Source organism: Peromyscus maniculatus, chromosome X (assembly GCF_049852395.1).
Source record: "Peromyscus maniculatus bairdii isolate BWxNUB_F1_BW_parent chromosome X, HU_Pman_BW_mat_3.1, whole genome shotgun sequence".
In the NCBI taxonomy this organism is placed as follows: domain Eukaryota; kingdom Metazoa; phylum Chordata; class Mammalia; order Rodentia; family Cricetidae; genus Peromyscus; species Peromyscus maniculatus.
In genome coordinates, this window is record NC_134875.1 from 140,187,844 (window position 1) to 140,209,287 (window position 21,444).

Genomic DNA, 21,444 nt, shown 5'->3' on the forward strand with positions numbered 1-21,444 from the left:
AAAGGACACTGCAATTCTTATCATCTATGTCCCAAACACCCATGTTTGTAAAAGAAACGCTACTACAGCCTAGAGCACACATTGACCCTCACACAGTCAGAGTGGGAGACTTCAATACTCAACTCTCACTAATAGACAAGCCATCCAGACAAAAACTAAACAGAGATATGCTAGAAATAACAGCCACTATAAACCAAATGGACGTAACAGATATGTACAGAACATTTCATTCAAACACAAAAGAATATACCTTCTTCTTAGCACCTCATGGAACTATCTCCAAATTGACCACATACTCGGGAGACAAAACAAGTCTCAAGAGATACAAGAAAATAACTCCCTGCATCCTATCAGACCACCATGGATGAAAGCTGGATATCAACAACAGAAACAATACAAACTCATGAAAACTGAACAATTTACTACTTACTGATAACTGGGTTAAGACAGACATCACAAAAGAAATGAAGGACTTTCTAGAATTGAATGAAAATGAATACACAGCATACCAAACTTAAAGGACACAATGAAGGCAGTGCTAAGAGGCAAGTTCATAACACTGAATGCCCACATTAAAAATGGAGAGATCTCATACTAGTGACTTAACAGCACACCTAAAAGCTCTGGAACAAAATAAGAAATCATACACAAGAGGAGTAGATGGCAAGACATGATCATACTGAGAGCTGAAATCAGTAAAATAAAAACAAAGAGCCAAAAAACCATACAAAGAATGAAACAAAGAGTTTATTCTTTGAGAAAATCAGAAAGATTGACAAATCTTTATCCACATTAACTAAAAGGTGGAAAGAGAATATCCACCTTAACAAAATTAGAAATGAAAAGGGGGACATAACAACAGACACCCAGGAAAACCACAGAATCATAAGGACATATTTAAAAACCTGTATTCCACCAAATTGGAAAATCTAAAAGAAATGGATAATTTTATTTTATTTTATTTTTTACCAACAGCACTGTGTAGTTTATTAACCATTCAAGTTCAGTAGCATCTGATAAGATTGGGACATAATTGGGATCACAAAGTGAACAGATATTCAGCATCTAACAGGTTGGAAGAAGCCACTACATTCTTCACAAATGTCTTCCAGAGTCAATACAGTACTAGCCATTAACCCAGCACACCAGGGTGCTAAGTGGAAAAGATGTAACAAGAAAAATAGCTACATTAGAAAGACCAACACTTTAAAAAGAGTAAAACGCTTCCAGTTTCTCCCCTTGAGCCCCTAAAACATCTCACGGTCTGGATCTACCTATACGGTCCTACATCAGCTTCTAGAGTATTTGTCAGGAGGGAAAAAGTAAAATGACACTGGCCAGTACAGTCTTTGGATATTTAGGAAGGGGTGGAGAGAAAGTCAGTTCTCGGAACAAGTTAGTTGGCCTCGGTCTCATCCACATGGTCTTTGGATTCTACGTGCTTGTCCTTCTCTCGCAAAGGCTCCAGCTTGGCAGCCATCTACGCCTCCCGGTTCTCTTTGTTAGCTTCCATTTTGTGGGTCAGCGTCTCCTCTGCCACTTTCCTGAAGCTGTTGTTCTCCTGAATGGCTTTCTGAAGCACTTCTTTCTCATGCTCCAGCTTCTCAGCCAGCTGCTTTAGGACTTCTGCTTCACGAGACTTGCATCTTTCCTCTGCAGCTTCTAATTTCTTCTGAATTTCCTCCAGGGAAAGATCCTTCTTCTTTGGGAGGGAAAGGGGGAAATCGGGGACAGATTCTTTGACTGAGGGCTGAGAATCAGCTCAAAAGCCTGGCCTGAAGCACGCTTCTCCAGTTCTTTCACCTGAGTATCAGAAGATGCCATGTCGGACAGAAGACAAGAGACTGGCCGTGCACCCTCCACAATCCACTGGTAAGGAGAGTCTTGCTTGCTCCGAGCCACCTAGCCACACTCTCAGATAATTTTCTTGGTACATACCACTTACTAAAGTTAAATCAAGATCAAATAAATAATTGAAATAGACCTATAGCCCCCTGTGAAATAGCAGTCATTAAAATCTCCATACCAGGCTTTCAAATTATTCCACAAAATAGAAACAGAGGGAATACTGCCCAATTCATTTTGCTAGGCCACAGGGACTCTGGTACCAAAACATATAAAGGCCCACCAAAGAAAGAGAATTACAGAACAATTTACTTCATGACCACACATGCAAAAATACTCAATAAAATATTTGCAAACCATATGCAAGAACATATAAAAAAAGATCATCCATCATCATGCAGGGTTCATTCCAGAGATGCTGGGCTCGTTCAACATACGTAAATTGAAAATGTAATGTACCATAAAAATAAACTGAAAGACAAAATCTACATGATCATCTCATTAGATGCAGAAAAGGTCATGAACAAAATCCAACAGCCTTTCATGATAAAAGAGATAAGAGAAATGACTGACATACCTAAACACAGTAAAGGCAGCATACAGCAAAGTCAGAGCCAACATCAGATTAAATGGAGAGAAATTCAATGCAAATCCACTGAAATCAGGAACAACACAAGGCTGTCCACACTCTCCAAATCTATTCAATATACTATTTAGTCTTAGCTAAAGCAATAACATCAAGGGGATACAAATTGGGAAGAAAGAAGTTGAAGTATCTTTATTTGCAGATGGTATGATAGCATACATAATTGACCCTAGAATCCAACCAGGAAACTCCTACAGCTGATAAATACTTTTAGCACAGTGGCTGGGTAAAAATTAACTTACAAAAATCAGTAGCCCTCCTATATTCAAATGGCAAATGGACTGAGGAAGAAATCAGAGAAAACCACCTTTCACAATGGCCTCAAATAATATAAAATATCTTGGGGTAGCCAAGCGAGTGAAAGACTTGTACGATAAAAACTTAAAGCCTTTGAAGAAAGAAATTGAAGACAATATCAGAAGATGAAAAGATTTTCCATGCTCATGGATCGGTAGGATTGATATAGTAAAAATGGACAGGCTACCAAAAACAATCTACAGATTCAATGCAATACCCACCCAAATTCCGACACAACTCATCACAGATCTTGAAAAGAAAATTTCAGCTTCATATGGAAACACACATACACACACACACAAAAACCCATGATAATTAAAACAATCCTGAACAAAAGAACTGTTGATGTCTCACCATTCCCAATTTCAATTGTACTACAGACATATAGTAATAAAAACATTGTGATATTGGCACAAAAACAGACATATTGATCAATGGAATCAAACTGAAGTCTTGGACACAGATCTACGCTCATTATGGACACCTGATTTTGATAAACAATCCAAAAAAGACAACATCTTCGACAAGTGGTGCTGGTCAAACTGGATGTCTGCATGTTTAAGAATATAAATAGATCCATATTTACACACTGCACAAAGTCAAGTACAAATGGATCAAAGATCTCAACATAAAACCAGATACACTGAACCTGATAGAAGAGAAAGTGGGAAATATCTCTGAACTCAATAGCACAGGAGACTTCCTAAACAGGACACTGATAGCACAGCCACTCGGCAAGAGAGAGGAGGGATTATATGAGCAAGAGATATTGAGACCATGATAGGAAAAAGGACAGGGACAAACAGCCAAACTAGTGGAAACACATGAACTGTGAACCAAAAGCTGAGGAGCCCCCATGGAAGTAGACCAGTCCCTATGGCTAAGTGAGACAGTTAATTAGCTTGAACTGTTTAGGAGGCCCCTAGACAGTGGAACTGGGACCTGCCCTTGGTGCATGAGCTGGCTTTTTGGAACCTAGGGCCTATGCTGAGACACTTTGCTCAGCCTTGGTGCAGGGAGGAGGGGACTGGACCTGCCTCAACTGAGTCTACCAGGCTGGGCTGACTCCCCAGGGGAGACCTTGCCTTGGAGGAGGTGGGAATGGGGGGTGGATTGGGAGGGAAGGCTGGGGGGTGGGAGGACAGGGGAATCTGTGGCTGATATGTAAAGTTAAATTAATTATAAAATAAAAATATTTAAAAAAGAGTAAGAATTAATAAATGGGACCTCATGAAACTGAAAAGCTTCTGGAAGGCAAAGGATGCTGTTATTTGGAAAAAGCCCCAGTCTACAGAATGGGAAAATATTTTTACCAATTACACATCTAATAGAAGACTAATATCCAAAATATATAAAGAACTCAAAAAAACTAGATAGCAAAAAAACAAATAATCCAATGAAGAGTGGGGAACAGATCTAAATAGAATTCTCAATAGAGGACACTCAAATGGCTGAGAAACACTTAAACAAATGTTCGTCATCCTTAGCCATCAAGGAAATTAAAATCAAAAGCACTTTGAGATTCCCTCTTATACCTGTCAGAATGGCTAAGTTAAAAAAAATGTAAGTTTTATAAGACAGCTCATGCTGGTGATGGTGGGGAGTGAGGAAACATTCATCTATTGCTTGTGGGGGTTGCAAACTTGTACAGCCCCCATGGAAATCAATAGGTGGTTCCTCAGACAGTTGGGAATCGATCTACCTCAAGATCCAGCTATAACACATTTGGGCATACACCTTCCACCTACCACAAAGACACTTACTCAAGCATGTTCATTGGTGGTCTATTCATAATATTGCCAGGAACTGGAAACAACCTAGATGTTCCTCAACTAAAGAATGGACAAGGAAACTGGTACATTTACACAATGAGGTATTACCCAGCTGTTTAAAAAATAAAATCATGAAATTTGTAGGTAAATGGATGGAACTAGAAAAGAAAATCATCCTGAGTGAGGTAACCTGAACCCAGAAAGATTAATAAGGTATGTATTCACTCATATGTGGATATTATCCATTAAATAAGTGATAACCCACCTAAAATTCAGAGACCAAGAGAGGTTAGGTATAGGGGAAGGGACTAGGATCTTATGGATCTTCCTGGGAGAGAGAAATCGATTTTACAGGAGAACTAGGGGCTGGAGGGATCGAAATGGCGGGATCAGGTGGGGAGGAAGTGGGGAGATAGGGTTGACAGAGGGAATGTGGGGAGAGAATTGCAGGGAATTTGAGGGATTTTTAAGGAAATCGAGTCCAGTGGAAAGTTCCTAGAATATATGAGGTCTCCTAATAATGGAGGAGACAGAGTCCCAACTGGCCATCTCTTATCACAATGGAAGCTTCCAGTACCAGGACTGGGTTATGTCCAATTGAGTTGTCATCCAAAGGGGTCCCATGGAAATCCCTATACAATCTAGGCTGTTGCCGAGACAATTGGGTTGCTCTCTGTAATCTCACAGTGGGGCCCCACTGCTGAAGACAACACCCACACAACTCACTGAACATGGAGAATTGGAGCTCGTGACTACAGGACGCCTTCACCACTACAGTCGAGTGTCTTTAGTGGAGGAAGGTAGTTTGCAGGCTCCCAAATGAGAAATGTAAACACCAGCCCAGCCACAAACCCTTTGACCTACAACCTGTCCTGCCCACAAATATGCCAGGGCAATGGTGGTAGAGACCATGCGAGAGTAGCCAACCAATGTCTGCTGTGACTTAAGGCTCACTCCACCAGACAGAACCCAGACCTGACACTGCGCGGGTGACCAGAAACCTGAGACTAGACAGCCCAGTATTGGGATAAAAGTGTTAGGATAAAACCAAACACTTCTGGTCTAAAAAAAGGGTATCAATAAAATGACTCCTATGATATTCTGCTATACTCATAGATCAGTGCGTTATCCAGCCATCATCAGAGAAGCTTCTTCCTGCAGCAGATGGGAACAAATACAGAGACCCACAGCCAGACATTACACAGGGTTCAGGGAACCCCAGAGAAGAGGAGGCAGAAAGAGTGTGATGTAAGAGCCAGAGGGGATGGAGGACACCAGAAGAACATGGCCCTCTGAATCAACTGAGCAAAGCTCATATGAACTCACAGAGACTGAAGCAGCAAGCACAGGGCCTGCACGGGTCTGCACCAGGTCCTCCATGTACATTAAAGCTTTCAGTTCAGTACTTTCATGGGACTCCTGAGTGTGTGAAGGAGTATGTCTCTGATTCTCAGGCCCTGCTTTTTTCCTTGTGTTGGGTTGCCTTTTCCAGCCTCAATGTGATGGTTTTTGTTTTATCTTGTTATATTTTCTTTTGTCATGTTTGGTTTTTTATCTCTTAGCAGCCTGTTCTTCTCTAATGAGAGACAGAAAGGGAGTGGATCCAGATGGCAGGGGAGGTGGGGAGGAACTGGGAGGAATAGAAGGAGGGGAAAACTGTAACCAGGATATATTGTTTGAGAAAAGAATCTATATTCAGTAAAAAGGACAAAAATAAAGGCAGCTATGATTGTTTCAATGAAAATGGCCCCATATGCCCTTAGAAAGTGGCACTAATAGGAGGTATGGCCTTGTTGGAGGACATGTGACACTGGGGATGGGGTTTGAGGCTTCAAATGTCCAAGCCAGGCCCCGTGTCCCTGTCTCTTCTTGCTGTCTGTGGGTCCAGATGTAGAACTCTCTGCTACCTCTCCAGCACCATGTCTGCCTGCATGCTGCCATGCTTCCCACCATGATGATAATGGACTAAACCTCTGAAACTGTAGGCCAGCCCCAATGAAATGTTTTCCTTTCTAAGAGTTACTGTGGCCATGGTGTCTCTTCATGGCAATGAAACCCTAACTGAGGAAGCAGCTTAAAGCAAGCCCATAGATAACATCAACTTAAATGGAACCAAACTCAGCACAATCCCAATAAAATCAGGACTAAGACAAGGTTGTCCACATTTCCCATACTGATTCAGTGTGCTGCTTGAAGTCTTAGATAGCGCAGTAAGATGACTGAAGGACATCAAGGAGATACAAATTGGGAAGAAAGAAGTCAAAGAGTCTTTGTATGCAGATGACATGATAGTATACATAAGTGACCTGAACAATTCCAACAGGAAATGTCTACAGCTAATAAACACTTTCAGCAAAGTAGCTGGACACAAAATTAACCCACAAAAATCAGTAGCCCTCCTATATTCAAATGACAAATGGATTGAGAAAGAAATTAGGGAAATAAATAACTTTTACAATATCCCGAAATACTATAAAGTATCTTGCTCTAACCAAGCAAGTGAAAGATTTGTATGATAACCTTCAAGTCTTTGAAGTAAGAAATTGGAGAAGATATCAAAAGATGGAAAGATCTCCCAAGCTCATGGATCAGTAGAATTAACATAGTAAAAATGGCTAGCTTACCAAAAGCAATCTACAGATTCAATGCAATATCCACCCAAATTCCAACACAATTCTTCACAGACCTTGAAAAGAAGTTTTCATCTTCATACAGAAACAAACAAAAAAACAGGACAATTAAAAGAATCCTAAATAATAAAACATCTGCAGGAGGTGTTACCTGCCCCAATTTAAGTTGTACTACAAAGCTATAGTAATAAAAACAGCATTGTATCAGCACAAAAACAGACATGTTGATCAATCAAATAGAAGACACAGACATAAATCCACATACCTATGACACCTGAATTTTGATATAGAAGCCAGTAAAAAAGACAGCATCTTCAATAAATGAATCTTGTCAAACTTGGTGGCTGCATGTAGAAGAATCCAAATAGTTTCATACTTATAATCCTGCACAAAACTCAACTCCAAATGTATCAGAGACTAGAGCATAAAACCAGATACAGTGAACCACATAGAAAGTAGGCAATGGCCTTGAACACACTGGCACAGGAAAAGACTTTCTGAACAGAACATCATTAACACAGGCACTAAGATCAACAATTAATAAATGGGACCTCTGGGCTGGAGAGATGGCTCAGAGGTTAAGAGCACTGGCTGCACTTTCAGAGGTCCTGAGTTCAATTCCCAGCAACTACTTAGTGACTCACAACCATCTGTAATGAGATCTGGTACCCTCTTCTGGACTGCAGGCATACATGCAGGCAGAACATTGTATACATAACAAATAAATAAATCTTTTAAAAAAATGGGACCTCATGAAACTGAGAAGCTTCTCTACGGCAATGGACACTGTCATTCAGACAAAATGGCAGCCTACAGGAAAATATTTTTACCAAGAATACATCTGACAGAGGGTTAAATTCGAAAATAGATAAAGAACTCAAGAAACTACATATTATGAAAACAAATAACCTATTTAAAATATAGGTACAGATCTAAACAGAGAATTCTTTTTTTTTTTCAGAGCTGAAGACCAAACCCAGGGCCTTGAGCTTGCTAAGCAAGCGCTCTACCACCGAGCTAAATCCCCAACCCCTAAACAGAGAATTCTAAATAGAGGAAACTCAAATGGCTAATAAACATTCAACAAAATGCTCGTTCTTAGCCATCAGGGAAATACAAATCCAAACCACTTTGAGATTTCATTTTAAACTTATCAGAATGGGTAAGACCAACAAAATTCATAATAGCTCATGCTGCTGAGGATGTGGAGTAAGAGGAACACTCAAATTTTGTTGGTGGGAGTCTAAACTTGCAAAGTCACTATAGAAATCAGTATGACAATTGCTTAGGAAAATCCAGCTATACCACTCTTGGGCATATACCTAGAGGATGCTTCTTCCTACCACAGAGATACTTGTTCAACCATGTTCTTTGCTACTCTATTCATAATAGCCAGATTGGAAACACCCTAGTTGTCCCTCAAGAGAAGAACAAATAAATAAAATTTGTTACATGTATACAATGCCATATTATTTAGCTGTTAAAAAATGATATAAGCTGGGCAGTGGTGGTGCACGCCTTTAATCCCAGCACTCAGGAGGCAGAGGCAGGCGGATCTCTGTGAGTTTGAGGCCAGCCTAGGCTACCAAGTGAGTTCCAGGAAAGGTGCAAAGCTACACAGAGAAACCCTGTCTCGAGAAACCAAAAAAAAAAAAAAAAGACAATTAAATTTGCAGAGAAATGGATAAAACTAGAATAAATTATTCTGAGTGTGGTATACCAGGTTCAGAAGGGCAAATATGGTATGTGATAGCTTGTATGTGGATGTTAACTGTTAAGTCAATGATAACCAAGCTATAATCCATAGAACCACAGACAGTAGGTATAGAATAAGGGACTAGAAGGAACATACAGATCTCATTAGGAAAGGGAACAGAATAGATGGTTATGGATCAATCAGGGGGTGCTTGAATGGGAGGATCAAGTGGGGCTTGGGAGGGAAGAAGAGGTGGGAGGAGAGAATACAGGAGAGACAGCTAAAATTAAAGGGCATTTGAGGGATAGTATTGAAATCTAATATGGTAGAAACTTCCTAAAATATTTACTTATAATGAAATGGAATCACCAAATAATGGGAGAGACAAGAGTCTCAACTGGACATCTGTTGTCACAGAACAAAGCTTCCAGTACTGAGACTGAGTTACATCTAATTGAGTTATTGGCTAAAGGGGACCCATGAGAATCCCCAAACAACCCAGGCTGTTGCCAGGACTATAGGTTGCTCTCCACATCCTGACAGCAAGGCCCCGTTGCTGAAGACAACACCCACACAACTCACTGAACACGGAGAAGTCAAGCTGCTGCTTACATGGAGCCTTCCCCACAACATTCCAGCATCTGTGGTACAGGAGTGTACTCTGCATGATCTCAAAAGAGAAACGTAAGCTCCAAGCCAGCCACAAACCCTCTGTCTACAATGGTGTCCTGCCTGCAGATGTGCTAGTGCAATGGAGGCACAAAGCTTGTGGGAGAAACCAACTAAGAACTGATTTGACTTACGGGGCACTCTAGGAGATGGAACCTTTTCCTTCTGTTGGTTCTTTTTGTCCAACTTCAATGTGATAGCTTTTGTTTTATCTTATACTTACTTTGTTATATTTTTGAGAATGAATGAATAAAAAGCTAACCACTAGGGCAAAGGTTAACAACTCAACTATCACTTTTACCTGCTGAGAGAGGAGGAGAACCATTTACCCCAGTGGAGTGGCACTGTGTATACCCGGAGCAGGCCTTTTGTTCAGGAGTAGTAGACCAACATGTAATGGACTTCACAGTTTGTGTTCTGTGTGTGCTTTTATTTGGTTACAGTTTGGTGTTATCTTTTTTGTTTGTTTTTTGGTTTTGGGTGTTGTTTTATTTTGTTTTTTTAGTTTTGTTGTTGTATTGTTTTGTTTGTTTTTTGAGAAAGAACTTAAAGTTTGGTGGGTAGGGACAGGAAGAGGATCTGGAAGGACTTGTGGGAGGGAAATATGCTAAAAACATCTAATTTTAAAAACTATTCTAAATAATGAAAATATAAACCTCAAAAAGAAAGAAAACATACCCTTACTTATGAAAAGTTAAAAACCATACTTAACATCTATATTGGACAGACATACTTCTGACTTCCCATAATGTTAAGATATTTTAAAATTATATTTATTCTCGTATTATATCTGAGTATTAGCTTTTAAGGCTTTGATGGGCATGCTCAATCTGCATATCCAGAAAGGTTGGGTATAGTTAGTGAGTAGGAGAGGGAAGGATTTCCACAGGAAGGGCACTACACTCTGTACATCAGGCAGGTCTCAAACTCACAGAGATCCGCCTGCCTCTGCCTCCCGAGTGCTGGAATTAAACCTTTTGCCATACCATTTGTTGAGATGCACTCTTTCCTCCAGTGTATATTTTTGGCATCTTTATCAAATATCAGATGGCTGTACTTGAGGGATTACCATACCAGCCTTCAAGTTATATTATAGATCTATTGTGATAAAAATATCACGGTGCGGGCTGGAGAGATGGCTCAGAGGTTAAGAGGACCGACTGTTCTTCTAGAGGTCCTGAGTTCAATTCCCAGCAACCACGTGGTGGCTCACAACCATCTGTAATGAGATCTGGCGCCTTCTTCTGTATACATAATAAATAAATCTTTAAAAAAAAATATCATGGTGCTGGCAAAGCAGATACACACACACACACACACACACACACACACACACACACACACACACACACATATGGAATCAAACTCCAATCATTCAGCTTGCACAGCTAATGTCTTTGCCCACTGAGCTATCTCTGGCTTGATAGTAACAGTTTTTAAAAATGAGTTTTAGATTTATTTTTATTTTATGTGTATAGGTGTTTTGCCTGCAAGTATGTCTGCCTATCACATGTGTGCAATGCCTGTGGAGGTCAGAAGGTGGCATTGGATCCTCTGGAACTGTAGATACAGACTGTCTTGAGCTATCACGTGGGGACTGAATCTGGGTCCTGTATAAGAGCAACAAGTGCCCTTAACCACTGAACCATCTCTTTAGCCCCCCATATTTTTATGAGACATGATCTCACAACGTAACGCCAGACATCCCGAAACTTGCTATGTAGACCAGGCTGGCCTTGGACACAGAGACATCTTCCTGCCTCTGCCTCACATGTTCTGGGATTAAAGGCATGTGTCACTACAATGGACTAGGTAAATTGTTTTCAGTTTTGTTATTTTCTTCTAGACAAGGTTTCTCTGTGTAACAGCCTAGCTGTCCTAGATGCTGTTTTGTAGACCAGGCTGGCCTCAAACTTAGAGCTCTGCCTGCCTCTGCCTCCTGAGTGCTGGCATTAAAGGTATGGGCCACCAAGCCTGGCTGATATTTTTATTAGGTATATAAATTACTTACAGAAGAAATTATTCATTCTTAGCATGTCATAGAACACTTTAGCTGCAATATCAAGTTTATATACTCATGAAACAATATTTACAATACTTTGAGTGGGAGTGCTGTACTCTGAAATGCCATATATACCTAACCAAATATCAAAAATGAACTCCCAATATTACTCCATAGCACTTTAAGAACATCAATTGCCAAAACTTATAAGTAAAGAGGTAAATACATAAACAATCAAGGGACTCACGGGGAAAGCTGTTAAAAAGTGACCTAACTGCCACTACCAAATGGCTTGTTCTATCAAATCTTACAAGTATATTATTTAAATTCACCTAGAAACCACAGACTAACTTCACAAGAATCAGAAACTATAGCACATCTGAAACAAGATCATAAGGAATCATGAGGATAGCGACTACTTGCTGACATTCACTCTAGAATCTGGGTAGGCATTCCAGCCAACACAAGAGAAAGATAATGGTGAGTCTGACCCACCAGAGTGCTCAACAAAGCTCCATGTATCTTTCTCAACTCTGATTTGTCATATACTATAGTGACTATCATTAACTGCTGCAGTTCTTAAAAGAAATAGCAGATAACGTGTATAAGATTCTTGAAGAAGTTAATATCCAGAGGGACACAAAACAAAGACATGAATGTGGGAAGGAGATTAGTTGTGAAGCAGGGGTGGACGGGGGAGGGAGGGAGATAAGAGTGCAGGGGCTGAGAGCAGTCAGAATGCATGGCATATATGTATGAAATTGCTAAAGAACGAATTTCATTTCTGAACTGTTCATATACCTTAAACAAATAACACCATTTCTAAAAACCAACAGTAACAGTTGTGCATTGGAGGCAGTGATCGTGCAACTGTGTAAATATACAAATAATCATTGAATTGTGTATTTAACAAGAGTTAAAGTTTTTTAAATTAGCTTATTCATTAACACAAGACTTTGTTTTGATTGATTCTCCACTCCTGCCCATCTCTCTGACCCTCTGTTTCCCCACTGTATCCTTTTCCTCTCAATATTCACCTTCCACTTTACTATCTCACGTGTTCTCTTGTCTTGTTCTACAACCCACCTCTTGAAGCCTCCTTTTCTCTATCATGAGTTTACTTTATGGTTCATGAACTATGGAAATTTCATAGTAAAATAACATAAAATGCAGACGATGCTTTGAGTACTATGATAGTCACTGCTGCACAGCTAACTGCACTATGAAGAGTTGCAAGAGCCAGATCACTAAAGTCTATTCAACTACACATCATCTGAAGAGCTACTGTTTGTCATGCTGGTACCAGAAATGCAGCCGGGAATGGCACCCTGACTCTGAATCTGGAGGAATTCCCAGGCTGGTGGGACATCAACCAAAACACAGAACAAGTTAATTCAAGTAGAGCAGGAATTGTGGAAAGGAGTTAGAGAAGCATTCCCTGAGCACCTGGCACACAGAGATCTGGGACTAGAATGGGGTCTGTTTCCCAAATAGCCTGGTCTCTGAGGGAGATGAGAATCACATAACCACCAGAGAAGGAGGACAAAAAGGAGGAGAGGGAGTGAGAGGGGAAACGAGGGGAGGGAGGAAGCCACCCATTCTCAAGCAAGCACTCGCATGAAGCAGGAAAAGTACAAAGGAGGTCTTGAGCTACCCTGTGGGTGCTGGGAATTTAATCTGGGTCCTCTTCCAGAGCATTAAGTGACCTGACCCACAGAACCATTGCTCTAGGCCCCCAATATCTTTATATGAGACATGGTATTACTACATAGGACTAGATATCCGGAAACTTGCTATGTAGACCAGGCTGGCTTTGAACTCAGAGAGGTCTTCCTGCCTGTGTCTCCTGAGTTCTGGGATTAGAGGCATGCACTACCATACTGGGCTTGTAAGATATTTCATTAGGTATATAAATTACAACAGAAAGTATTCTTTCTCAGCCTGCCACACAACACCTTAGTTTCAACTTACGCATCCTTCCCAATAACCTGGGAAGCTCCAGTTCTCCCGCGAGGTCACTTAACATTCTTCCTCTTCTCTACTGGAGGTATGCCAGTCTGGGTGGGTTTTATTCTCCCAGTCCTTTCCTGAGCAGGGGCAGAATAGGGTGAGAAGATTAGAAAAAAATGCAACTGAATACAACAAACTCTTCTATGAGACACTTTAGTTAATAATTTTAGATCCCTCTCTAGTTTCTTAGGGTCTGATGGGGGGAAAGACATAAAGTAATTTAACTAGTACACAATGTGATAAAATTCTGGAAGGGGAGATATTACAAAAGAGGGACCATATCCTGTGTGGGGTTAGGGAGGGTTTCTCAAGGGTGATAATCTGAACTCAATAGCCAATGCAGCAAATGGTTGGCTAGATAAAGCACTGGAGTTTGGAGTTACTATAGTTCTGCTTAGTACATTGACTGACTGATTGATTTTGTGTGGGGAAAGAGTATGTGTGACCCAGCACATGGGAGGAGGAGGGAGGAGAATTTGCAGGAGTTGTTTTTCTCTTTCTACCATAGGGTTCTCAAGGATTGAACTCAGGACGTCAGGCTTGGTGGCTAGCACCTTTACCCACTTAACCTGCCCACTGTATCTCTATTTTAGATACTTTGTAGAAGAATTGGGAACCATCTTCAATTGTTAAAAGATGGTTAACTAGACCACAACATACCCACATTTTCCAATTCTATGCAACATGATTTTCAGCACTTAGCACACCAACTCCACAATGTTACACTAGTTGGCAATCAATAAACATTTACTGAATGAATGAATGAATGAATGAATGAATGAATGAATGAATCCAGACTGGGTAACAAATAGCACCGAAAAAAGGTTTAATAGATGTACTGGCTAGTTTTATGACAATTTGACATAAGCTAGAGTCATTCTGAAAGAGGGAACCTCAACTGAGAAAATGCTACCAGACTGGCCTGTGGGAAAACCTGTGGTATATTTTCTGACTGATGATTGATGGAGGGTGGAGCTCAATGTGGGCAGTGCCACTCCTGAGCTGGTGGTTCTGGGTGCCGTAAGAAAGCAGGCTGAGCAAGCCACGAGGAATAAGCCAGTAATCAGTGCTCCTCCATGACCTCTGCATCAGTTTCTGTCTTGGGTTCCTTTCCTGACTTCCCTCAGTGATGGACTGTGATGTGGAAGTGTAAGATGAAATAAATCCTTTCCTTCCCAAGTTGCCTTTGGGTTTTATCACAGCAACAGAAACCCTAATTAAGACAATATACTTACTACATACAGGACTGCTTTAGCTAATAATCTATAATGTGGGTGAGTCTGACTCCAGCACACATAATTTATACTGCCAAGTCATCCCCAAAATGGGTAAAAAGTAAATTGAGTGGTTCAGATGGGGAACAGGCAAATGAACAAGAAATGTGTGAAAAGATGTCCAATCTCATTAATAATCAAAGAAAAACAATTAAAGTAACACAGAGATAATAGGTACTTCTAGTATGTATAGTTTTAACAATGATTTATGCATCTGATAATAGAACTGGTAAATTTTCTCCCTGTCCCATGTGTGTGTGTGTGTGTGTGTGTGTGTGTGTGTGTGTGTGTGTGTGTGTATGTGTGTGTGTGTGCGCGCGCACGCGCGTATACATCCCTCTCCTTCCCTGATGACCACTTGGTGGGGAAATATACCGTATGTATAGGGCAAACTGTCATATCAACATTGAAATCTCTTTATGCTTTTGTAGCAGAAATTATTTAAAATTCTATTTATTTTATATGTGTGTAGGAGAGGGGCAACACAGAACATGTGGAGGTCATAGGAGACTTTGTGGAGTTGGTTCTCTCCTCCAACTTGACATGGTTTCCCGGAACTGGACTCAGGTGAGCAGGCTTGCGTTGCAAGCACTTTTACTTGCTGCGCCGTTTCACAGGCCCAGGTAGAACAGTTTCATCAATGTTCCAAGTTATGTATTGCAATGTTATTCCTAAAGCAGAGGGGGAATCCCTAGGACTGTTCTACATTTCCATCAATGAGGGAATGTTTAAATGAATTACCACACCTTTGGATGCCTTAGTATGACAACTCCACTAAACAGTGGAGTTATATGGAAAGACCTCCATTGTTTATTGGCGTATGGCCATGTGGAAAAAGGAAATGGCACATAATATGTTGAACATCGTCTTATTTATGTATATACTATTAATGATAACAACTTGCTACAGAGATGAAATTACCTAGTTATAACATAGTCCCATTGCTCTAGGCTTGAGAAAGGAATGGAGAATAAGAAATGAGAGAAAAAATTAAAAGGGATAAGGAAGAGGTACTAGGAAACAGAGAAGTCCAAAATTTTAACTGTACATTCTGAGTTGGTAGCTGGGCTATGTACTTGCTGGTTGGGTAATTATCAGTAGGTTTTCTTCCCCCTCCCAAGCCTTAGTTTCTTATCTGTAACATAGAGATAACAGTGCCTCTGTCTTAAGGTTCTTATGTGGCTACGTAATCGATGTAAAGCAATTAACAGCGTGGGGTACAGAGTAATGGCACTAAATCAACACTGGCTGTTATTAGTGACTAGGCACTGTGCCAAATGTTCATACATATATTGAAGTGATGCAACATCTTTTGAATTGACATGGCTTCCCACGGAGGCTGGCAGCTAGAACTGTTAAGGGCCAATGTATTTCAGGTCTGACTTCAGGACCCTCTCCACTTACTAGCCTTTCTGGCCTTTACTGCCGCACTCTATGGCTGAGGGAAGGGAAGGTTCAGAGGTGTGATTCTGCTGAAGGTGCCCTGGCTCTGTATGGCTCTGTATGAGGGAGAAGAGGAAGAAAATGGAAAGGGGAAAGGATACCGGGAGTGAGAAAGTGAAAGGAGACTACTTGGTTTTTTATCTTTAGCAGAGACCAGACACCTTAGGGCCAAGGCAGAAGGCGGGGTGGGCGGGGCCGAGGCAGAGGCTGGGGTAAACCGGGCGGGCGTCCTAGCCCACAGCACTCACCGTCTTTGCTTCGTCCTCAGTGCAGGGCAACAGGTAAGAGCTGCGTGCAGGGCTTGCAGGGCTCCCACCCACACTGCGCATGGTGACTTTGGTTGACTAGACCTGACTCTGGAGTTTCACTCAAACTCTCTCTTCTGGTTTGGGCTTTCTTCCTTCCCCTCTCTCTTCTGTTAGTCTTCAGTATCATTCATCTCACTTCACTTACTCCTTGACATTCATGCTTTCTACTTTCTCGTCAATGGACTTTTCTCTGTACCCACTCCTTTCTGTCTCCTTCCTCAACTCTCCCGATTAGTCTCCTTCTGTTTCTGTCTTTTCTTTCTCTTCCTCTCCTGTCTCTCTAGAAGGCATCTTAACATTTCTTCCAAAATTCTCCACCTACCCCCCCCCCACTTGACCCTTTTCTGTCTGCTTTCCCTAGAGCAGAGCTCAAGGTTTCAGAGCCTTGGGGGGGGGGGTCAGACCTAGGGAAGGAAAAATGGAGGGTTTGGTGGCGGTGGTTAAGAATGGTAAGGCAGGATGGGAGAAACTGAGAGGCTGACTAATCAGCAGAAATAAAGGGAAGAAGGTGGAAGAGGAACGCTGTCAGTGTGTAGAAAGGCAAGAGACCTGGATTGCCTCAGTCTTACTTCACTGTGAGACCCCAGGCAAGTCGGCTATCATTCACCAAAGGGGCTGCCCACAATTTCCACCAATCTCTTGGCTTTGCTTTATGATCTAAATTCGGTTTCTATTCTCTTCTGACTCTCCAGTGGTAGGAAAGAGGGGAGGCAAAGCCTGATGCTTCCAGCTCCTGGAAGAAGTAGCGGACTTTCCTTCAGATGAAATGATCTTAAAAGCAGGCCACAAGTAATGGGAGACAGGAAAGAAAAGCTCATGAGTGGCTTCTGCCTTTCCACAGGGACAGAGTTGTAGCTGGTCTTTCTGGCCTATGGGGCTGTAAATGGAGTGCTGACATAAAATTGTAGAATTGGAGACATGCAGGGAAAACCTTTGAATAACGATGCCACTTGGCCTGAAAATTCATCATAATCTCTTTGATTTTGTTTTAAGAATACTTGGCAATTTTTTCTATGCAGTGGGTTGTAGAAATCATTAAATGATGGAATGAATAATAAATGTTCAATAGTACCTCAAATTCTACTTTAGAACATTTGAGGAAAGCATTTGTCATAAAAGGTAAATGCACAGTAAAGGAGCCGTACTGGTGTAGCAGCGTGGCTTGGTGTCTAGAGTCGAGCCTTCAGCTAAGAAAATATGTAATGTCTGGATCGCAGATCCACAGTGGCTAAGCTAGGGTTCTCTTGAGGAAGACTGCCTAGGTTGAAAGTCTGCTTCTTTCATTGACCAGTTCTGGGACCTGGATGAGTCATTAGCCCTTTGGGGGCCTCAGTTTCACAGCACTGTCCTGAGGACTGAATAAGTCAATGTATGTAGGGCATTTGTAACAGTGAGAGCTCTGTTAATATTTGAATATCAGAGCCAGAAGGGAAATTATGAAATTTCCTATCTAATCCAATGTCTGTGGAGAAACTAAGGTTCAGAAGGTGTCGGGGAGGTCGAAGCGGGAGCCCAAGTTTACACACAGTAAATTGTATTAAGAGTGAGAAATCTCATCTCCAACTTTCCATTCTTGGCCTTATATATGCATGATGTGACTGATATATTCATGATGTGACTCCTTGGCTCCACAGTATATGTTTTGCTATTGAGAAAAGATCTGCTATGAAGTCCTTACTGGCTTGGAACTATGCAGCCCAGGCTGGCATGGGATTCAGGATCCTCCTGTCTCAGCTTCCTGTGTGTGTCAAGATGCCCAGCTAAGAGTCTATGTTCCTAATACTCTCAATGGTTTAAAATGCTTTCTCCATTTAATTTCAGTCATTCCCATTTCATATTAAGTAGTATTCTGCAGTGGACACAGAGTCCAAAGTAACTGCACTACAAAGTTATAAGTCATAATGATGTTCAGGAAGATCAGGATGGGACAAGAGAAGTTGTAATTGAAGCTTTAAAATAAATCAAGAATTCAATCCACGTCAAGAAGGACTCTGTATTTTCCCCAGGACCCTCAGTACATTATGGCCAATAGCTCCATAGAGATGATAAGTATTCTTGACCTTTTCAGTTTTTTTTACATGGGAAGCAGGCCTCAATCCACCACCATTTCAGGGCAGGACTGTACTTGGCCTCTAATCTCAAGGGCTTTCCTTCTTATTACATACTTCAACATTGTTGCAATTGCTGTTGTCAGTATAGATGTCGGAGACATTTGTAGGAACTTGCAAGGACCTAGGCCATCCATCTTTACTCACTACAGATTGCCAGAGCCAGCCTTGGCCAGATGCTCAGACGTGATTCCAGGAAGGGTTTCTTCTCCTCTCCCACGCCCTGGGCTCATCTTAGGGAGTGGCCAGACCCCAGAGGCGATAAACTCTGGGGGCTTTATCTATGCCCTGCAGGCTCAGGCTTGGGTGCTTTAGCCTGCACTGGCAGGCAGGCAGAAGGGAGACTCTTATTTCCAGATATGAGGTAGGCACTGGATCCAATCAATGGTCTACCATATGATGTAGGCATAATTACCTCACATTTGACAACTCATCAAAGCCAAGACCTAGAAAGGAGGAGTGCCTTTCCCCAAAACATTGAACAAAGAAGCTAGGAAGCCAGAATTTAAATAAGAAAATCAAACTTTTTATGCTCAAGGGTTCACATGTACTTAGTTTAGTTTTTGTTTTTTCATTTAATCCTTCCAAGCAGCTTCCTGCTTTTTACCACTCCCGGGCCCATATGCCCAGGCCCACAGACTAACTCAGGCTGCCGTGACAAGTCTGGGAGACAGGGAGGATGTTCCAAGGTGGAATAAGATGACTGGGTTGCTAGAGGTGGGTGCTTGCTCTGTGAGATTTGGGAGATGAAGGAAGTTACCGACAGGCTAGGCCATGAGTTCCTCGTACTCCCTTGTCCCTCACATAGTAAGGCTCTATACACTGCAGGGGCTGCTGGGTTGTACTCAGTAGCTTTCTTGGCAGAGCTGGGCCTCAGGCTGCCCACTTTCCCTCCTATGTCTCCTATTGTTCTGGTCTTCATCTTGTCCACCCTTTGATCCTGGCTCTCCAACTGGCCTTTTTCTTTCAATCTATTTCTCACTCTTGTTCTCTGTCTTTCATTTTGGGATCTCTCAATCTTACCTCCTTATAGGCTTCTTCCTCCCCTATACCTACCTGTTTCCTTTTTAAATATAGATTTATTATTTTCGATGTGTGCACGTGTGCATCTGTGCAGAGGTGTGTATATGTGAATGCCAGGCCTGTGGAAGCCAGAGGCATCAGACTTCCTGGAGCTGGAGTGACAGGCAGTTGTGAGCCACACATGAGTGTTGAGGGTCAAACCTGGAAGAAGAGTACTCCCTCTTAAGCACTGAGGCGTCTCTTCTGCCTCTACCGCTGTCTCTTGATCTTTGGAGTTTTTAACAAGCCCACTTCTCTTTTTCATTCACTTTCTCCCCCCATCCCCAGTAGGGCCATGGTCCCCTTCCTTCCCCTAAGTCTGTATTGTCTAACCCTCCGCCTTTATCTTGGTGTCCCACTCTGCCCTTGCTCGGTTCCCCTCTCCTGCTACGTGACCGCCCCTTTGTGTCCCTGTTTGTCCCTACGGGTACATTCCCTGCTTCTCTTTCTCTTGTCTTCTTATTGCTCCCTGTTTCCTGAATTGCCCATCATCCTCTTGTCTTGTCTTTCAGTATCAGTCTTCATCTCCATTGTTTTTATCTCTACCCTGTGTCCTTCCTTCAAGCTTTGAAGGCTTTCTCTTGCTCAGTTTCTGGCCTTCCTCCTCCACCACCTTTCTTTCTTCGTCTATCTTTCTGAAGTTGTCTTGATTCGTCCCTACTTCCCTTCTCTCTCTACTGAAGATCATACCTGTTCATTAACTTACTCCAAAATTCAGACAATGCTCCCTGACAGTTACATGTCACTTGCTTTGTCTTTTTCTATTCACTTCCCCCTATCTTTCTTTATCTTGGCCTCTGTCTTCTTCATTGACCTATACAGATTATGTCTTTCAACCTTCTTGGGTCTTATTTTCACCTCTACCTTTATCTGTGTTTAACCAAAAGTCTGGAGAAAATTCAAATATATAAAAATACCAACCTGGTGGTACACAACCCGTTGGGTGCATGCCTGCACTTTCCTGTTTCCTGGATCTCCTTAAGTTGACAGCTGGCTTCAAGCTCCTTCTCCCTCGCTGGTAGAATATTCTCAGGACACAGCAGGAATATCCATCCTCAGGAGCTCTGGTGAATGGGATCTGTTTGCATTAGCAGGCCAAAGTTTGATTTGGTTCAGGATAATAGTCTTTTGTTTGCTTGTTTGTTTTATGTTTTGAAAGGGTTTTTCTGTGTCGCCCTGGCTGTCCTGGAACCCAATCTGTAGATCATGCTGGTCTTGAAGTCACAGAGATGGGCCTGCCTCTGCCTCCCGAGTTCTGGGATTAAAGGTGTGTGCCACCACACCTTGCTGAGGATAATATTCTTAGGAAGACAGTGGCTTCAAGTGTGGATCAAAGGTTGATTGTCAGATGTCATTCTGCCATTCCCAGAGGCATGTCAATGATGCTCAGGATCCCTGAGCAGCTGGTGGCAGAGTGAGTCAGAATCCAGGCTTTCTGGCCTCTGTTTAGAAGTCTCTCCCTTGCCCCTTTATCTAGGGTGTTTCTCATTTCTCCCTCCCATTTTAACAGCAGGGGTCCTTTCTGAGAAGGATAACAAGAAGGCCTCTGAGGAAGGCAGCAAACTTTGAGTGGGAAACTAAAGCAAAGAATTAACCACAGGCATGAGTTAGTTACCTGGCTTTTGGCCAGGCCCTCATGACGAAATCTCATCTCTTCCACAATTTCTACAGGACTTTGGGCT

General features: G+C 41.9%; 1 long non-coding RNA gene across 1 annotated transcript in view; it reads right to left on the reverse strand.

The window, feature by feature from the left end:
• Positions 1–21,436, reverse strand: part of LOC107399813 (uncharacterized) — a 92,850-nt gene extending 71,414 nt beyond the window's left edge. Inside the window, exons 1-2 of the long non-coding RNA XR_013048070.1 lie at positions 20,684–21,436; positions 13,529–13,644 (exon numbers count right to left, since the gene is read on the reverse strand). This is a non-coding gene — a long non-coding RNA (uncharacterized LOC107399813). The remainder of the gene's footprint in view (positions 1–13,528; positions 13,645–20,683) is intronic.
• Positions 21,437–21,444: the final 8 nt, after the last annotated feature.